We start from the raw sequence: 20,598 nt of genomic DNA on the forward strand, positions 1-20,598 counted from the left end.
TTAACTTGAATATAGGTGGTTATTAATGGGTAGTTTCTCTCTATTGAAATCAGTTATTTCCAGCTCATTTACTTAATCTTTTAAATTAAACAAAAAAAAAATCAACTTAAAATTTATTTTTTAAAATATTTATATTTTTTATTAATGAATCAGACAGATCGTTGATATAGCTATATTAAACATTTTGCGTTGGTTAATAGTTTTTGGGACACTTTTTTAATGCTTTATTTTTATTATATGTTTTCCCATTATTATTAATTTTTTTAATTATTTATATAAATAAAAAATAAAAAATATACTATTGGTCTAAATTCCACAATTGTATTTTTGAATATTAAAATATAAATACACACACATTTAAATTATTATTTTTTAATCTGTCTCGCAGGTTAATTGATGTTTTTAAATAAGCCGATAAATTGGAATGATTAGGTTGAAAATTTTACAAAAGACTGATTTTTGAAGAATTTTAAGTATTATTATTATATTCAGTGGTAGAATTGGACAAATGAAAATAGATGTAGAAGTATGAATGAGTCTATTAGGGCCAGTTATAGTGACAACATCCGCTATTATTTTGATAGGATGAGGTTTTAGGCTGTTAAGTAATATTTATATTTGGAGTAAACAAGAAAGAGTTGCAGCCGGTGGGGGGAATGGGAGAAGACTGGATCAGGTTGAGGTTAGATGATCGATTCTGAGGCCACGCCCCGTCGGATCTGATTGGCCGACCACGCCCCCAGCGGGCACGCCTACGATGGGGCACTCCCCCAGGCTCAGTGTTCCCCATACGAGGCGTCGTCCCGCACGCACTATTCTCTCACAAGCCCGACCCTCGCGATATGAGTTACAGACTCATCCCCTAGCGGCAGTCTACTACGACCATAGCAGGTAGATAGTTATTAATATAAGGCCCCAATCTTCAGTTAGTGCTCCCGATAAGTGACCCCATTCACGCGACAGCCTGTTTGTTTACTGTGATTCTGTGTTCCTCATTTGGTTTTCCTTCATTTGACACCAATCTACACTGTATTGAGGTAATTTGAACATTTTATTTGTAAATAGTGTGTGACATCTGGTTTCAAATCTTCTCGGCACTGCCGCCCAAAACTGAGACTTGCGTCTAGCTTACAGCTTGTTTGGCGGAATATTCAAAATGAACTTTCTTTTTTATGTTTATTAGTATGACTTGATCGCTTTAAATGATATATTATAAATAAATCATCTTAGTGTTAACAGAGAACGGTAATGTTTAACATTTTGATAAAATATAAAGTTTACTCTTCCGAGAAAAATTGATCAGTAAATAAACTAATTTATTTTAAACCCGATTCTTTTGATGTTATTTTGTAACATAATGATTTTTCCATTAACTAGCTATCTAATGTAGAATTCGATAAAAGAATGCAGACTAGGTTATTTTGTTATGAATTGGAACTATTCATTGTAAATCTCTTATATTTAACTCAAATTTTTAATTGGTTATTTTTGCATGCCGGTAGTTTGCTCAACTTATGATTATTCCCTCAACCTTTCACTATTTTTTCTTATTTGGAGCATGTTTACCATAATACAGTCCAGTATTTAAACTTATCAGTAGAACCTCCCATGAGCCATCATCCATCATGAATGAATTTTGTTTACTTCCTTTTTTTTCTTTTTAGAAACCCCACGGTTTCATGTTAAATTGTTAAAAGGCAATATTTTTCGCTCAGGTGTATCGGTGCTGTCTTCGCCGGCCCAAAGCTCCTTCGAGGGAGAAGAATTCCTTGGCCTCCCTTGAAGAAGCCGACAATGCAAAGCACCGTTACACTTCGCCAAAATTGTTTTCAATATTAACATCGTTTATCAAATAAAAATGTTATGAGCTTGAGATAAAACGATTATCATTTCTGTGGTCAGTGAGACAAATGTTAAATTTCTTAAAATTTTGAATTGATTTACTTTCCATTTTGTCTCTCTTATAGTTTATAACTGTAAAATCAAATTTATTCTGGAGTGTAAATAATATTATATATGTAGTAAATATTTATTCACAATACGGGTTCTCACAATAAATCAATAGTTCATTTTTACTAGATAATTTGATGAAACAGGAACGAGTAGTCATTTTAGATAGGAAAAAATTGGCGCCCAAAATAAATATGCAAATAATAAATAATTATGTTAATATACAGTAAGGGATGATAAGAGTGGTCTGAAATATAAAAGTATCTTTCTGATTTTGACTTTTGACGATTAATTTGTGAAAAACAATCATAGTAAAAATAAAATTGAAATAATCTTAATAAAATGACAATGAAAATAATAACAATAAAATTGGGCTATTTAAAAAATATTACATTTACAATCAAAAATATTACAAAAAAAAAAAAAAAAAAATATTACATTTACAATCAAACAATTGTTCACTTATTCAGGAATGTATTTCCAGAACATACAAGAAATGCTTTAGTATTTGTTGGGGGCAAAGAATATTTAATAAAATAAAACTAAAGCCCACATATTTCATTGAATAAAATTTTATTATTAATGAATGCTTTTATTTTATAAAAAAAGACATAACGGTTGGAAATCATCCTAATCAAGTTTCATAGGTCAATAAGTTTGAAGCCGTTGAGCATAAAAGTGGCTCGGCAGAGATCACTTAAGACCATTACTGAGGCAAATCCGTTCCTTTCCAATGAAATCTTCAATTCTATTAAATGTCTCATTTGCTGAGCCCAGAATAGCGTGAAAAACAAATGATCTTTCCATCTGACTGATGGTTTTACGATTGGTTTCTTTGATAACTTGTTGGACAACATCTTGATACTCATCCCATTTTTGGCAAAACAAACTTATAGTTTGATTTGTGTGGTGATGTGAATATGTTTTAAAAAATCGATCTTCGCTAATCATATAAATTAAACAAATTTTTAAACTTGATTTTATCAACTTTAATTCAATATTATATTCAATAGCTATAATTATGTTTGGTGCAGATCCGGTTTTCATTAGATTATTAAGTATTAGATAAATATTAGTTGCGAAATAAATTTCAAATAATTGAAATTTTTCCTTTATATATTGTATATACCAAGTAGATATTCACACTGTTAAAAATATACCTTGATCAACATTAGATTTTAGGATATTGATTGAATAAAAATAACATAATCTATGAATTAATTATTTAATTTTAAGCCATATAAACATGATATAAGTTTAAATTCATTTTAACATTATAAAATAAATAGTCGAATTTTTAAAATATTTTAAGAAGTTTTATGTTTTACATTTAATAGAAAATTTTTTAACTGACTTTACCTTTGTATTGCAAATGAATAGTGTAACTTTTATTATATTTTATAATAAACTTCCATTCATGGTTTCCATGAAAATACTTATAAAATTTAATGACATCATGTTACTCATAAGTCCAAAAAATGTTTTTAAATATTTACCTACTTGAACTAAATTCTTTCTATATAAAAAACCAATTGCTGATCCGAATTCATTTCTAAAATTAATTATTTTCCGTTTTGGAATGATTTTTATTTTTTTACATATGTTATGAAAATTAACGAATGTTTTCTATATTTTATGTTTTTCTAGTTAACTAAGAATAGTGAAAATCAATTGTTAATAATAAAATCTGGTAGGGAAAAAAATGTAATCGAAAAGGAATGAAAAAACGAGTTAGCTGGGAGTTACTATCCATTCACACGTGAGGGTCACGGTTTGAGCTATTTTTTGTTCCCATTCCGTTGTCTAAACAAGTCTTCACAACACAACGGCTAGATTAGTAACAAGCTTGAAGCGGCGGCAACAAAAGCAACAAACATTTAAAAAAAAAATCCACACTCTGGTAAAAATTTTCAAAAAATAAATTTATGAAGACCGACTTTCCGGGACGGGATTATTTAATTTAATTTACAACAAAATATTTAAGACAACGACACTGTGATTCTCTTAGTCCTCAAATAAAATATCAAAAAATATATACATAAAAGGTTTTAAGAAAATACTAACAACCAACTTACAATTAAGTTGATTTAATTATCAATCCAAAAAATAATTATAAGTATAAATACACTAATTGAAAAGAAAATTAAACGTAAAAAACATATTTAATTTTAAATATATCTAATAGCAGGTATGACTAAGGATTAAAATTAATCTTAAAGCCCATCTCTTTATTTTAATTACTTTATCAAAAATGATTTAAACATATAATTCTGTGTTTTATTCATTTAATAACTAAAAGCCATTTTTGTTTTGAAAAATTATTTATTCCTTCCGTAGATATTTGTTCAATGGAGTCCAAAGCTGAAGTTTATATCAGGATTTAAAATGATAGAAGTTAGCAACCGTGACCTAGGTTAACCGGATCAGGATGTCAAGCTCCCGTCAATGATTCGTCCCGCTTTGACTATCTTACCGAGTGCTTGCTACATTGCAAAGAACCTGTGACCGTAGATAAACAATCTTATTCATCAAATACACATCGATAGATTTTACATTACAACTAGATTACAAGTAATAAAAATAACAATATATTTATACTAATTATTGATCGGAATATAATTCAATCATTTTATTCTCACAACTCATTGGGTCGTATTTGGAAATTGTTAGCAATGACAACAACTAGCGTTGGGAATATTTGAAAGTTTGGGTATATATTTTATTCCGGTACGGCCAATTCAGCCAAAATCGTTACAATTCGGTAAAAATATTGACATAACCCTCCCAATTACATTCCCGTAAATTTGAACCATGATTAACTTTTTGGTAATTTGTTCCTCATCTATCCTGACAATTCTACTCACACATTTAAATCACTACGATGCTATAACTATATTTATTACATGCTGTATTATGGGCATTTCAGCTTTATATACTGAAAACTCCTCCTGTTGTCACATCTTATTGTAATATAAAAAATAATATCCCATAAAAAAAAAAAAAAAATGTTATTGCAAGAAATCTCACTTCACATAAATTTAAAAAAAATGAATGCATCATCGATATGTTAAACCTGTCATCAGTAACAGGCAATTCATTGATTTAAAAAACAAACAATATTTTTAAAAATTGCGAAAGAATTTTATTTGTTGTTTTAAATTCAAATAAACTCCATCAAGAGAATTTGTTCTGGTTGTTAGAGTTGGGAATTAGAGGCGTTGTCAACCGAAGCGGCTTAACGTTCGATCTTATCTCTTAGGCCTTCAGATCGTTCAGTCAACCTCACACCTTAAACTAACATCATCAGTTCTAATGACTTACTAACTTATTTTTACTTATTTACTTATATACTTTACTATTCAAATATATATTTTTAAATATTTGAATAAAATAATTTAGTTAAGAGTTTTCCTCTGAAAAATTAAAATTAACTATTAAACCAATTTTGAAATCTACATATCAAAGAGTTGAACACTTTACAAGAAAAAAAGATTATTTTGCCTGTTTTGAGGAATTTAAAAAAAAATTGTTGACAGTATAGTGCTTGTGATATTAAATTTGTACCACTTAAAAAAATATACATTGGAAAATGAAATAATTATTAATGGTAATAAAAAGTGCTAAATTTTTAATTTATACTTGAGAATGGTAAAACATCGGAATTAACTAAATAAATAAGATTTTTTTAATTATAACTACAAAGAATTAAACAGTAATTTCAAACTCTTTTTTTCTTTTTTTAATTTATTCTATTCATCTGGATTTTAAAGTAAATAATTTGGTCTGTCACTCCGCTTAAAAATAAATCATTTTTTTATTTTAGTCGGAGCTTCAAAAAAAAAAAACAAATGTCTAATGTTTAAAATTGTTTACAAATTATCTTTAGAACTGAGTAAATTTTTTCTGATTAGGTTTAAATATAGGTGATTTAATAAAAACGACGAAATGATATTTTGTAAAATAATAGAAAAAAGATAGATGCTATATTAGAATACTTATTATCACCTTATCCTATTTTAAGGTAACATAAGACCTTGAAAACAGTTTGGTCTGTAGATTTTTTTTTAATTGGTAAACATTAACTTTATGATATATATTTTATGGGTATTTTAAATGAAGAATGCCATTTGAGGTGGTAAATATTGATCTTTAAAACTTCTTTCTTGTGCATTAGTGCCATTTTTTTTTCCAAATTATACATATTTAAGAAAAAGCTTTTTATATTTATATCAAACTGCTTCCATTATTAGATCGAGCCTGAAAACTGCCCTAATTTTAAAACTGAAAAATAACTGAGCTTTTGAGGTAGGAAATCATGTCTTATTCTTACATCCGTTTAAAATTAAGAGTGTATAGACTAAAATTTTTCCCACTTTACAAAGCTAATATATTTATTACTTCATATATATATTTTATATTTGTATATATATACATATATACATATATCAAAGGGAGACCGAAATCGGCGTTTTGTAGAATCCGTTGGACTTGTACACCGATAACACTCACTGAGTGGACTGATAACAGAACCACTCAGTGAGAAAACAGCTCAGAAGACGCTGATTACGAAACCGAACGAGAAAATGGATTTGTTTGTAAGTTAGGGGCTGTTGAGAAAAAATTAGTATTCTTGTTGCGGGCTGAGTCAGGCACCCTTCCTTCACAACCTCAAACTGGTCCCCCGTGGTTATTCAACTCTTCAAAATCAACAAAACTTTTTTTTATCCTAAAATATTTTCTCCATATGAAATAAGTAAGCCACAACTAAAAAAAAAAAAAAAAAAAAAAAAAATAATCAATAGTTGATATCCATGTTAATGTGTGTGATTTGATTTAATATGATTTTTTTTTCTTGAAAATCTTGAACAAAAAACTAAAAAATTATAAAAACTTTTTTTTTTACAATAATGACCGTTAAGACTTGTCACCAAATCCTGTATGGTCAAACATCCGATAACATTTTAAATATTATATGATTCACTTCAAATTTTAAACTTAATTTAAACACTTTAACTTTAAATTCAACTCATAAAACATAAAGATGAAATTAAAATCGATAAGTAGAAACTGAAATAATAAAGAAAAAAATAAAACAAAAATGAATAAAGATTGATACAATGAAAATGAAAATGAATGATAAAGAAGTTACAATGATATTGGCTTTTTTATTTTATTTTATTTTTTAGCATTAGGAAAATTAAAGATAATTGTAATTTTACCATGACAATCCTACTATCTGATTTAATTATTAGATTTGGTTCCCAATGGATTTAAACTATTTATACTCCACAGGTTCATTCTGATTCAATATAATATTGCCATCGACTTGTGTGTTTATTTCAAAGTATAAGAATCGAGAAGAACTTATGAAATAAATTTTAGTTAGCTGAATAAGCCCCATTGAAAAATGTCATGATGTATTTAGCTCTTGCTATCCACACGGCTTTGTTTAATAAACCCTCGGTATAAAAATGACTTCTTAAACGATTTTGATTAATATATAATTTCCTTGAAATATTCTCATTTTTGAACGTTGAATTCGTTTTGAAACAGAAAAAATCTAAGTATCAATCAACAATTGGGACTAAATGCTCGTTTTTTGAGTACAGGAATTCCTTATCTATAGATCTTTGTTCAAAATGTTATGATTCTCATTAAAGAGCTCTCTGAAGAAGCTCAAGAGAAACTAAAAATAAATATGGAAGATATTAATATGCGAAAAATGTTGAGAATAGAGCTGAATATGGATTCGTTGAATAATTCTATTTTGAGTTCGGATTCCCTGGTTGAAAAGCTTTACTTACTTCGCGAAACAGTGGAGGAATACTAATTTTTTTTATTCATATTTTATTCAAAATAATTTTGCAATATCTAAAATAATTTTTTATGTGATATGGAAAAACAAATTGAAATATATATAATATTCATATTTTTTCTAATAAAAAAAAAATAGATTCCATGATACTTTTTAGCATTTTTTTTTTTTTAGTAACGCATGCATGTTTTAAATGACCAATTAGGATAAACTGATAGTCTCTCTACTTAATTTATAAATTTTGGACAGATGATGAATACATTTTTATTTTTTAAATTATATTTCAATGTGTTTGTATTTAAAAATAAAAGGTTATTCCCAAGGCCAATTTTTAACATGTGATCTGGAATAATTTCGGTCACGTTTTCTGCGTTGCAGCCCACTGACCGACGATTAGGTTGCAGTGATGCTGCTGAAAAGTCTGTGCCTCTTCGCATCTGTCAGATAATATCTCAGCTCAAACAGGCCAGGCCATTAGTGCTATTAAAGCCCATAATCGAGTGCATAAATCTCGGCTGGTTGGTAGTCAATCGGCCATGGATAAATATCAGGCTCGGTTCCTCCATTGGTCGTGGAGGGTGAGGGGTCGCCCTGGAACGATATGGCGCTACAACCAGGTGGGGTCCCTCCCCTAGTCTTCTTGATGGATAGCCTGTCCTCTTAGCTCTTTGGATATTTTAAAGAATTATTGGATGGGAAGGTACTGACTGCCACTGTACAATGGCCCGATAGCATCATAACCATTAAGCCATGTTGAAAAGTCACTGACAACTCGAGGTGTTCGTCCTACCAATTGTCTACTTTGACACTTTAGTCTAAGCTTAGTTCGAGAAAATGATTTTCAAGTGAAAAAGGTTTCATGAAACAGTCGTTTTCCTCATACTATAGGAAATTTAGAATATAACAATATTATAGATTAGGCCAACAGGCCTAATTAATTAAACAAAATGTACATCTGAAGTACTAGTAATATAACCATTCGATTGTTCATTTCCTAGAAGGATCAATATTTGTTGTTAATATCTTGGTTATTTATTTTGAATATTTGTTAAATATTTAAATTTTTTTTTTATATTTTCATTTATTGTGAATCTTGCATAATTGGAAGCAACATTCCAATCCGATGAACTTGTCCATTTGAGTTGGTGAATGAACGCCTCTTCAGGGTATCGAGTAAATAAATACACATTGTATTCAGTAATTGAACTGGAAACAAAATTATTTGATGTTCAATAATATATTTACAAAAGGATTAGTTATGAAAAATGTACTGTAGTTATAACGCATGTAGCTGTCAGGCAAAGCTCGTAATTATACTAAGTGGTTTTTTCTTTTTTTTTTAATACAGATTAAAAATGAAATGATTCTTGGGAAGATAATATTGAGTTCAATTGTCGGTGAGTTTTTTTAGCACTTTATGGTAAACATACCTTTGTTTCAATAATTTAGGTATGTCTTAATGATTCAGAACATTGTGAAACTAACTATAACCTTTCGTAATATAATTAAAAATGATGGTAAAGACATTTGCATTATGACTTTACATGTACATAAAATGTTTAAAATCAATTAATCACTTAATTAGCTTAAATTTATAAAATGTATTGTGAATACTGGGTAAAAGTAGCTATACATACACATACGGTGTCCTAACCTCTAATAATAATATTTATAATTTAATAATTCAATAATTATTTTCATTTGCTTTTCTCTGATGCTTAACAGTGAGATATATTATCAATCTTTTGAGGGCATTTCTGGGGTATTTTAGGGTAGTTTTAAGTGTATTTTCTGACCATCTCCAGTACTTCTGGAAGAGAAATGGAGTTTCCAATGAATATTAATAATAGGGTATATTTTTATACGAATTCTCATAGTAAATATTTATATCGGACACCTTTTTTTTTTATTCAAATCATTAAGGGATCCTTATAGGAAATTTGATTCTGAAACGATTTTGTTCACAAATCGTAATTATTTTGGCAATTAACACCTTCAGGACGTGTTGATCAAAAAAGTGCGCGATATGAATTCGTTTTAAAAGATCATTTACAACTAGAGTCTGTAAAGGAAATTGTTCCATAGGTTACCCCCAAAAGATAGATTATATGCCAATGTTTAATTAAATTAAATTAATCAATTCGAAATTCCAATTATATTGAGGAAAGGGGAACATCCTGGATATATATAACTACTTTTGCCCAACAGTTGTAATATATAAATAATGCTGTGAGAATTTATCGTTTTAACTATATTAATCACTAAAAGGAGTCAAGAATCACTACAAATGAAACGCAACTCCATTTCATTTCTTTTTTAGTGATTCTTAATATGTTATTGATCATAAAAAATAACTTAAAAGTTCTAAAACTCCTTTAATTCAAACTATTAACAACCGTATCACGATTAATTAAAATGATGGCCAATAGACGGTTAGATGGAGTGTTCCGGGGTGTACCAGAGACTGATACCTCAGTCGCACTCCATTCCGTCACATTAAACAGCGGCAATTTGTAGCTATCTTCGGCCATTGAGGGGTTCCTTCAACCCCCGAATCTGAGGGCCTTATCTGGTTTCGATGATTTGTAGGCATCATTAACATCCTTGTCATCCAGCTGTGGGAAGGTCACCATATAGGAAATGTGCAAAATGACAGGAATAAAGTTATTAATAAATTGATAAGAGAGGAGAATCAAAAGAAAAAAAATTGTGCGGTGTAAGTGAATGCGTACTTACACTTACCTCCTACTTTGAGTAGAAATTAATTTCATCAAGAAGTAGGGATACTTTACTCTTTACATCCTCATACCCTCTCATGAAATCATAGCATTATAACGAACAATGTACATAAAGCCAACATAGAAACACGAAAACACTAATTAATGAATTCAGCTAATTTATGCGTTTTCACTCTCCATTACCTTTTACGGCCTTATATATTAGATACTTCTTCTTCATTAACCAACCCACATACATCACGGTGTGATTTTTTAATACCTGACTGGATTGATTTTTTAATACCTCTCTAACTGTTTCCAACTTCTTGACTTCACTAAGACTGATTTCTTGCCAGATCCTGTATGAGGTGCAACCATTTATTCCTCGGTCGTCCGTGTAGTTAGTTGTTTTGCCTCTGTCCTATTTACTTTTTGGGAGTCCACTGATTGCCATTCTTTGCACATTTAGATACTTATTTTTCTAAAATCTTGTACATCCGGGTTTTTTTTTTTTTTTGGTTTTTTTTTTACAATCTAGAAACTCTAGTTAATTTTAAAAATTCTTTCATCAATTATTTTTTATACATTTTTGAATCTCGATAAAAACGAGAGATCGTTAATTGTTTCATATATACAAAATTTAAGGTAATTTAGAGGAAGTTATTTTGATAATTTGGCATTTGATCCCTTCCAGACTATTTCAATTAGGATTACAAATAATTATCATTTGAAATCAGATATAATTTACACCACTTTATAATTTCCATTATAGAAATAAGTGAATATTAGTGAATAGCTGATGAAGACTAACATCATAAAATTTAAAAAAAGAACACTTCAAACATATACGAGTAACATAAAAATATAAATATACGATTTTTATTTTTTTTAATTTAAGCTATATTTTCCCTTGAGATAAAAGTTATATCGAAACAGAAATTTGTTTCCATACATACTAAAATAAATCCAAATAATGCATTTATTTTCTTAAATCGATTTTAAATTACTATTGTATTGAAAATTAAAATCATACATACAATAAATAAGAACAGATTTACTGCAGATAGAATTCTCATTTTTTTTTTTTAATTATCCACATCCATACTTTTTGAAATAACGACTAAGGAAAAATATTAATAATTAAAACTGATGTATGATTCTTAATCAGGGATAGAATTAGAATAATTTTAAGATCAGACACACCATTATACTTCCGAGAAGAAGTAATCTAACAATAAAAATTTGTCGCATGTTGTTTAGTGAAGAATGACAGAAAGAGAAAAACATCCAATAATCTACGATTATTTTTTAAACTTTGTCCCAGCAATCGGTCCATTCCTTTTACATCTTTTACTACCACTGGTGTGCCACTCTTTTTGAATCTTAAAAAACTTTTACTAAAAAAAATTAGATTAAAGTTTTCTAATTTAAAGTATAATATATATATATAATTTTTAAAAACATCAGTTTAGTTTAGGAGATTCTCATGAAGCAAGCGTGGATGAGATTAGGGGAGAAGCCATTTTGTTAGCGGATAGCCATCTGCTGTGTAGGCCAGTGTAATTGTGGTGACATGCAGAGAATAAAATGATTTATCATTCCCTACAGCGGGATGACAACCCGTGAAAACGGGAAAAATTCTCTCCCGTCTTGTTTATTTCACTTTCTACACAGTCGACTACATTTTCCGGATGAGGGCGACATCTGTATATCAGGCCGCATAAATACATTTTTCACATTTCCGGAGGTTAAAGAAAAAATATATAAATATCTATCTGGCAGACGTAGTAAATGTTAGAACCTGGTTATAACCACAAACTGCATATTTAAAAAATCCAAATTATTTAAAAATGCCAGATAAATCAAATATATAAAGTGAAATAACCCTAATATGTAATCAAATTCTACATGACTTAAATATATTACAAAAGAAAAACATAAGCAAAATCAATTAAATAAAAATTAATTATTTTCGAGTTACGAAAAATAAACTTTTTTTTTGTATTTATCAATTAAAAATTGAATTCATTAACTTTTTATAAGTTAAAAAAATTTTATAATTAATCTTTATGAAATTAATCTTTTCTTTGTTAATAAAATCCAATAGGTATAACAAATTTTAAATAATATGTACGATACATCAATTAAGTTTATTATTATTTTTGATTCAAAGAGAAATAAAATAAAAACAAAGTATTGTTCAAATTTTAGTCATAAATTAAACTAGATTACTAGTTGGTAGTAAACGTTGGTTAATGAATAACCACTATTATTCATATATATGTGTGTGTGTGTATATATATATAATATATATATAGAGAGAGAGAAAGATTGATTAATGTTTGTAGACCCCCCCCACACACATTAATCAATAAATTAAAATTTAACCTAATCAAAGTAAAACAATGTTTCGTAAGTAGAGAAATTAAGAATATTATAAAAAATCAAATAAAAGTTTGTTCGGATTATTTGAAAAAAAAAAAAGCAAACAAATATGAGATTTTTTTTCGCTGTTCTTCGACCATATCATAAATACAATTATATAACAATCATAAATAATATAAATAAAAGAAAATCACTATTGTAATAAAAAATAAAAACTAGTAATGATCGGATTCTATTAAAAGATTTCTTAACAAAATCATATCTCTCAAATACTAATAAATAAACAACCAGGTCAACGGTAATTATATAAATACAGAACAAGGACAGTACATCTCACACCAGCAGCTAAAAAGAGTTAACCAAACCGAGATAGTGCATCATTCCAAGCATATTTTGGGATCTTTCAATAATATCTGAAAATAATTGTTGTCCCATTTTTCGAACTTTTATCTCATCAATTAATTAGTATTAATCTTAGTCTAACAGTAAATCTTAGTCTTACTGTTTGTTATCATTTAATGGAAAATTAATTTTTGGTGATGGTGGATGTTTATTCGACTTGATTTCCCCCACCACTTAATCTATCTCTTTAAATGTATTACATCAGGATGTTTGAATAGAAAAATTCACTGTTGTTAAGTCCACTCAATGCGTTTGTACTTTATGAATAATATCGTTACTTTGTTGAACTCAACTCTTTTGAAGAACTCAACTGCCTATATATAATATATAATATATAGGGTATTTGTAATTTTTTTTTTACATTAAAAGGGGCGATTAGATCTTCAGTAAATCTATTCCATTAAAATGTTTTTTTTAAGCATTTGTATCCTAAAAATATTTGTTGATGACAGGGCCCATTGTTGAATGTTAAAAAAATAAATAACCAAAAGGAGTACTTATTTCGATTATTTATTTTTGTAATACTTAGTTCATAAAAAAAACTGTTCACACGCTATATACAATTTTACCTGCCTTAATAAAATTTCAGATTGAAATTTCATGTGGTCCCGGATTGATTTATCAAACTTCCGCACATGATTATTTTTGCATAAGTGTTTATACTCTTGATGGCGGGACAGAACTATCAAACGTTATTCCCATTGTGAATTTCTTCAAGAGGAATAACACCCGTGAAACTGGATGAATGAGGATGAATGTCGAAGAAGGTGCGGCGAAAAGATATACGAACAAGGCCAACAGTATCCTGGACAGGTCATTCATTTCCAGTAGCTCCATGCGTGTCAAATCAAATAAAGGAGCGGCATATCTTCCACTCTTACCTGTCTTCTGTTGACCGTCCAACCGTTTGCCCAGTAGCTGTGAAGTTGACCAAAATCTACAAATATTCTCATTATGATAGTTTAATTTAGTAAAAATACGTTAATTTAGCAACTGTGTGAGACATGACACGTTAATACAACTAAAGTAAATAAAATATACTAATGATAACCATCCTCAGGTAAACAAATACTTAATAAACATATATTTATAATGACATTTGTAATGGTACAAAGTACAAAATAAACTGATATTTTTATTTTGTGTTGGACGAATTCAAAAGTCAGAGGTCCTCTAGTAGACTGGCGCAAGTCTATGCATATGAATATGTGCAACAAAAAAAAAAAAAAAAAAAATGTATTTCTTGAGTTATTTCACTATCCAAGCTAAATAGTGGCATATACTAGTTTTTAAAAACTCCCTCAAATAGATCACTCCACACATAAATACATCTTCAAAAACTAATTTTTAAACTTTTTTAGAAACAAGACAAATTCAACTCTTCCTTTGGCAGAAATATTTCATACTGCTATTGAGTTCCTCAAACCTTTATACAAACCAGAACTCTCCATGAATACACAATTTACCAAAAACAATGCTCCAATTATCTCGATTACTCCAAGATAGTACGTCACCTCAGTAGGTTGTATTCAGTAATACATCTCACACTTCCTCTAGAATATTCCGGATCCATTTTTAATCTTTACTGATGGATCAAAATCTACAACATCGTATTTTCTCACAAACAACTCAACGTACAAAATAAAACTCCATAAATTATGCAGGGTACATACTGCCGAAATCCATGCAATAGCCTCAGCACTCCAGTTCTTCATGCCAGGAACAGAATCCAAAGTAATAACTGATCCATTCATTAAAAGCCCTAAAGAACATTAACCCGAAATATCCCACTATAATAAAAATAAACTTTTTTTTATGCTCGAGAACCTGGGAAAATCTGTTTACTTTATTTGGGTGCCAGAAAAGAAGTACTTACTCTTCCATGTCAGGGTGCGACCATTCTGATGGTCAGAAGTAAGTCTTACACTGAAAAATGAAATATGATGTAGTTGGAAATCCTCGTGGAATGAAAGTTTGCCAAGTAAATAAAAAACTAATAAAAAAAAACCATAGACCATGTCAAATCGTTCTTATTGAAATAGCTAGATTGAGAATAGGACATACAAATCTGACTCATTTATACATGATCAACCAGCAGCCACCGTTGTTCCGGGGGGAGGGGTAAAAGAAACATTCCTCAATAATTTTAATGGGAATAAAAATATTTTAATTTTTAAGTCTTTTGAATAAAGACATTTTATTATGTTTCCAATATAATAACATGAAAATATATATATATATTTTTTTTAATACTGACACATTGGCTGTGAGAAATCCCAACTCCTGAGGAATCGGTTTTAAATTCGTTCAATTAATTAGTTTGATTAAGTATTTTTACAACAATCTACACTGTTAAGTAGGTTCTCTTTTTTGGGTGTTTCAAATCATGGCGGGCGGTGACACTTCCAACCCTCTCCATGGTGACATCATTATATCATTATTTATTACTTCAAATACCCCAAAATATTTTTGTTTTTATTTATTTACATCTTTTATAGCCTACTAACATATAAAAACAAATAAAATATAAAATAATCAAAAGAAAATATAAATATCTTATTTAATAAAAGAAAAGAAAAAACTACCTGAAAATTACTATTTTGTTCTATGAACTTCATAATAAATCAGTTTCTGAATCTATTTCAATATAAAAAAAACGAAATGAGTAAGGGCCAGTAAATCCTCACTTTATAAACAGATATCCTCTAAAATAAACCCTTCTTAAGTTACTAACGGAGTCTTTCCTTGATTGGAAAGATTCGGTAACGGTGTAAAAACATCTTTTGATAATTTATATTTATGTGCCGTTTAATGATTAGCCTATGATTATTAATGAAGAGGCAACTTCACCAAATCCACGAAATTATATCAACTGAATGATATTTTACTAAACAAATAAGAAAACATCAATTAATTATATAATAATTTATGCTAAAAATGCTAAAATTATAACTAACTGCTTATTCTCAACGCAAGAATAAAGTTATAATGCTATTTTGATAACTTCAATTTTTTTTATGATAAGGGAGCTAGAAGAGTCCCCATGGTTTGTTGTTGAAGATTACGTCTATAATTTTTTTTTTTTTATATATATATTTTCAAAAGTTTTGACCCCGGTCCACCTACCTTGACCAATTAAACGGTTACTGTAGGTAGGAGGGATGAGGGATACTCGTTGTGAATTATTCAAAAGATTCCACCGTAGGAGGGAATTGATTAATCCAAAATGCCTGCATGTAATATTCATTGGGGACCACCCTAGCAGATGTAACAATGGATGGTTGGCTCAATACAGGTCATTGTAGTCGCCGCCTTTTAGAGTCCCGCCTTTGTAGTCATTATGTATTTTATGTATTGTATAATATAACAGCATGACCACTCCTATGGTTCTCCGTTATAAGTAGCGACAAAACTTAACGTTCCTCGGCACAGTGAAAGAGAAACATTAATGCCCCAACATCTAGAATATCTTCTGCAGATACCGCAGTGTCCTTTTCAGTATACTTTAATATTGACCCAATCATAAATTGCTTATGTCGTATTAATATAAACTGTATTTTTTTTTTATTTAACTACTATTACGTCTCCTTCCTCTATTCCCTTTTTAACGATGCCCCTCAAACAAGCTTTTTATCCGATATCTTCTAAAGTACTTTCTTCATTTCTCTATCGGTCTCATTTTTTTTTTTTTTTAAATATCTTTATTGAAATTTACAACTGTATATTACAAATATGTAATAAAGTAATTTTGATCTTAGTTAAAATGGAGTGTTACAGGTGAGTAGAGCAACTACCTATTGGTAGCACTCTAATGACATTTTACATTCAGTAAATTTGATCTTAGTTAAAATGGAGTGTTACAGGCGTATAGAGCAATTACCCATTGGTAGCACTCTAATGACATTTTCATTAGCTGGTCTCGTGTCCATTTCCTTTTCAGGCGCCTCGGAGGATTGTCAGGAATGGAAGAGGATGCAAGGTTAGAAACTAGGGGGTTTGAGTGGTTAGGAAGTTTATAATAGAAGGAGTGATATCTGGTTCGGACAAGATCGGTTACATAGGGAACATTAAGGTCTTTATGGATGATTTTATTTGTGACAAAGAGCCTTATTCTTTTTGTTGCTGATAAGAGCAACCATATTAGATCTAAGATATTCGGCCAACTATACAAATTCGTTATTCAGACTTTCGTCTGGATCAACTTGGAGAGCATTGAAAAAAATCGTTTGTGTTGATAATATAGTTTATTTTAAAGATCTTCTGCAAAGAAAGTGAACATTATGGAAATATTAAACTTTCTTTAATATTTCTTCTCTTATCTATCTGTTACTATTACCCTTTTCATTTACTATTTACAACCTTTAATTTTTCTTATTATATCTTACTTTTCATTTTATACCCCTGTTATTTTACACTTATGTTTTTTCTTTTTTTCCATTTTGTAACTTTAGTATTTGTATCTTTTTTAGTCCTGACGAAGCCCTGCAACGTGGGGCGAAACGTTGGCTCAATAAAATAGTATAATTATCTACTATTTGAGTTTTTTTTTTTACCGCACCCGGACCATATTCCATTCATTAAAATATAATAATTCATTTATTTGTTTATGGGGCAACCCCCGTACAAATAGAGTTAGTCTGTGAAATATATGAAATATATAATCAATTGTAGTAATTTAAAAAAATTATGAGTTACAGATCGTTTATATAAACTAATAACAAACAATATACCCAAGCTGGGCTATCCACATTCGTTAGGATAAAACAGTAAAACAAAAACGTCATTTCATATTTAATAATATTAAAGAAAAAAAAAAGAAAACAAATCAAAAACTATACCTCCTAATGGGACGATAGGTCTAAGCAAAAGGTTTTGCGTTACATATATAAAAAACAGTTTAAGGTCCAATCCTGAGGGTACAGACAGAAATTCATACTACTGATTTCGGCTAATATTGCTTAGCAATATTTTATAATATTGGGCAATTTGTCAAAAAATGGAAACAATCCTCCAGGGCCGTTCCATCACAAGCTGAACAAAGCTTCTGTGGGCCCAAAGTATATTTGGGGGGGGGGGATATACACACACCGGAAAGTCGTAGTTGGGAATTATTCTCAAGTGAGTTATAGTGCAATTGATTTTTAGGTAGCTTTGAGGAGCATCCGGTTTAGTGAAGATCTTACATACCACGGGTTATAGTTCGATTCTCGTACAAAGAAGAGATAGATATAATTATAATTTCTAAACAATAAAGAATTAAAGGAGGTTTGGAACAATCGAGGTCAAAAAAGAAAGCAAAATACGTATGAACTGTGAAATAAAGAGAGCGGAGTAAGAGGGTAACCGGAGGCTGTGAGCTGTAGCTAAGAGGATCAAGCTAGCTGCTCCACCCCTAGCCGTAATCTAGAAAAGGAACTAATACCGGAAAATGGGGTGTCCTTCTTCCACTCTTTGATTTTTCATTTGCATTATTTTTCTCTTATTCGCGAAATAATTATTTACGAAAGAATAAAATACATTTCGATTCATCCGAAAACATACGATTATTGGTAACCTTTTAATTCGTCGAATATTAGAAATTTTCACTTACCGCTTTTTTTTTTCTTTTTTTTTTAATAATTTATTTATTGTTATTTACAACTGTATAAAAATATATACAACAAGTTAATTTGCTGTAGGTGACATAGTGACATGATACAAACATGTGGAGAATCTACCTATTGATAGAACTCCAATAACATTTCTAGAGGAGAAGATCTCGAGGCCATCTTCTTTATAGACGCCTAGGACGATTATTAGGCAATGAAGGAGAACTCAGGTTAGAAACAAGTGGATTGGAAAGTTGAAAGTATGAGGGTGGTTGGGAAGTTTATCATGGAAGGAATGGTATCTGGTTCTGGCCAAATCGGCAACATATGAGACATCCAGGAATGACTTGCTTTGTAAAAAAGTAAGGATTTTGGACTATAATGATTGGATTCGGGAGAAATTTGATGATTTAGTGGAGCCCCAAAGCTCAACTCCGTATGTCCAGATAGGCCTTATAATAGTCATGTAGATCAGTCTTTTGTAATGGATTGGCAGTATAGACCACACTTTTTGAAATAATTTTTAATTATAGGTAATGCCGGTAAACTTAGAGTAGTAAGTAGATAATGAAAGTAATAATAGTTACTTTATTTGTTTATGGGGTGACCTCCGTACAAATAGAGTTAACCTGTAAAATACATGGTTAAATATATCGTTCTAGTTTTACAAAAATAGTGAATTGAAAATCTTTTATACAAACTAATAACAAATACCTCCTCATATATATCCTCAAAGTATACACTATTTTCGGTTACATACATAAAAAGATCCAATGGTGAGGGAACAGACAGAAATTTATATAAATGGTTTGGGTTATCGTTTAAAAGGAAAAACCCACTATTATGATAAAGACTTTGAAAACTCGAAAATATTTATTCATGCGTTTTTGTCACCATTACCTTTTAACTAATTTTTCTGAAATCATTGAATTTACAAGAATACATATTGCTACAATTAATTTCAGAAATTCTTTTTTAATAAAAAAAAATATTTCTTTTTTTATCCTTGGTCCTTATGATAATTGTCATAATCCTTTATAGTTAATATTCATAAATTTTATATCGTTGTTAACAATGAGAGAACATAATTAAAAGTACTTTAAAGGGAGCTGTTTTGAAAATTCTCCACTATTCTACTAAGACCATTTATCAGCTAGGTTTTGCGAGACAGTATTTATTTGAGTTCTCAAAACGCTTACCATTTGGATCCGAAATTTTTCGTTCGTAATACTCCCCTTTGTAGTTTGTTTCATATGTAGGTGTTCGAAATTAATTAAGTGTTTTTTTCCAAAGCTATATATAATTTTCAAAAACGCTTGGTCGAATGTCTACATTATTATTTATTGATTATATTACAAATGCCATATTACATTTATATATTTTTTAAAAAAAGTAGTGAAATGAGTAAGTAAAAAAAAAAAATAAAAATAAATAAAATCTCTTTATATGTACATAAGAAGAAAAATAAATAAATGAAATGAATATAATCAAACTAAGTGAAATAAATTATATACAATACTTACAATCTGGACCTAAGTATCCACGAGACAATTCTAACCCCCACGCATGAGGGTTAGAGAAATGACTCTTCGAGATCCCAGCGCAGGCCTTTCACCGCACCACTGGTAATAAGCAAGTGCACAAAAGCTTATTATATATATATATAAGTTTTTAATCATACATAGCAGTGATTCCTAACCCATAGAAGTCTGGGCACCACTAAGCCAGAAATTGAACTATA

The 20,598-nt window shown here is 29.5% G+C and overlaps 1 protein-coding gene across 1 annotated transcript in view; it reads left to right on the forward strand.

Annotated features, from left to right (window-relative positions):
• Nucleotides 1-829: 829 nt before the first annotated feature.
• The window catches only part of LOC106689516 (paired box protein Pax-6), a 140,740-nt gene continuing 120,971 nt past the window's right edge, over nt 830-20,598 (forward strand). The window contains exon 1 of the mRNA XM_067045941.1: nt 830-891. The gene's annotated coding sequence lies outside the window, so the exon portion shown is untranslated. The remainder of the gene's footprint in view (nt 892-20,598) is intronic.

This window comes from Halyomorpha halys, unplaced genomic scaffold, assembly GCF_000696795.3.
Source record: "Halyomorpha halys isolate HHAL.00 unplaced genomic scaffold, Hhal_1.1 Scaffold1386.1, whole genome shotgun sequence".
Classification (NCBI taxonomy): domain Eukaryota; kingdom Metazoa; phylum Arthropoda; class Insecta; order Hemiptera; family Pentatomidae; genus Halyomorpha; species Halyomorpha halys.